This window comes from Aethalodelphis obliquidens, unplaced genomic scaffold (genome assembly GCF_003676395.1).
Source record: "Aethalodelphis obliquidens isolate GAN/ISIS:26980383/991018 unplaced genomic scaffold, ASM367639v1 scaffold71, whole genome shotgun sequence".
NCBI lineage: Eukaryota > Metazoa > Chordata > Mammalia > Artiodactyla > Delphinidae > Aethalodelphis > Aethalodelphis obliquidens.
Genome location: NW_020838015.1, coordinates 318,990 through 319,557, shown reverse-complemented (window position 1 = coordinate 319,557; position 568 = coordinate 318,990).

Here is a 568-nt window from a genome sequence, read left to right as displayed (position 1 = left end):
TAAAAATTAATGTTCTCCAAGGCTTCCCTGGTGGCGCAGTGGTTGGGAGTCCGCCTGCCGATACAGGGGACACGGGTTTGTGCCCCGGTCCGGGAAGATCCCACATGCCGCGGAGCGGCTGGGCCCATGAGCCATGGCCGCTGAGCCTGTGCGTCCGGAACCTGTGCTCCGCAACGGGAGAGGCCACAACAGTGAAAGGCCCACGTACCGCAAAATAATAATAATAATAATGTTCTCCAGATGTAGAAAACAAACTTATGGTTACCAGGGGGTAAGGGGGGGAGGGATAAATTGGAAGACCGGGACTGACATATACACACTACTATATATAAAATAGATACCTAATAAGGACCTACCGTATAGCACAGGGAACTCTACTCAGTACTCTGTAATGACCTATATGGGAAAAGAATCTAAAAAAGAGTAGATATATGTATATGTATAGCTGATTCACTTTGCTGTTCACCTGAAACTAACACAGCGTTGTAAATCAACTATACTCCAATAAAAATTTTAAAAAATTAGTGTTCTACTCTTGATAATTAGTTCTGGTAATGAGAAAAATTGT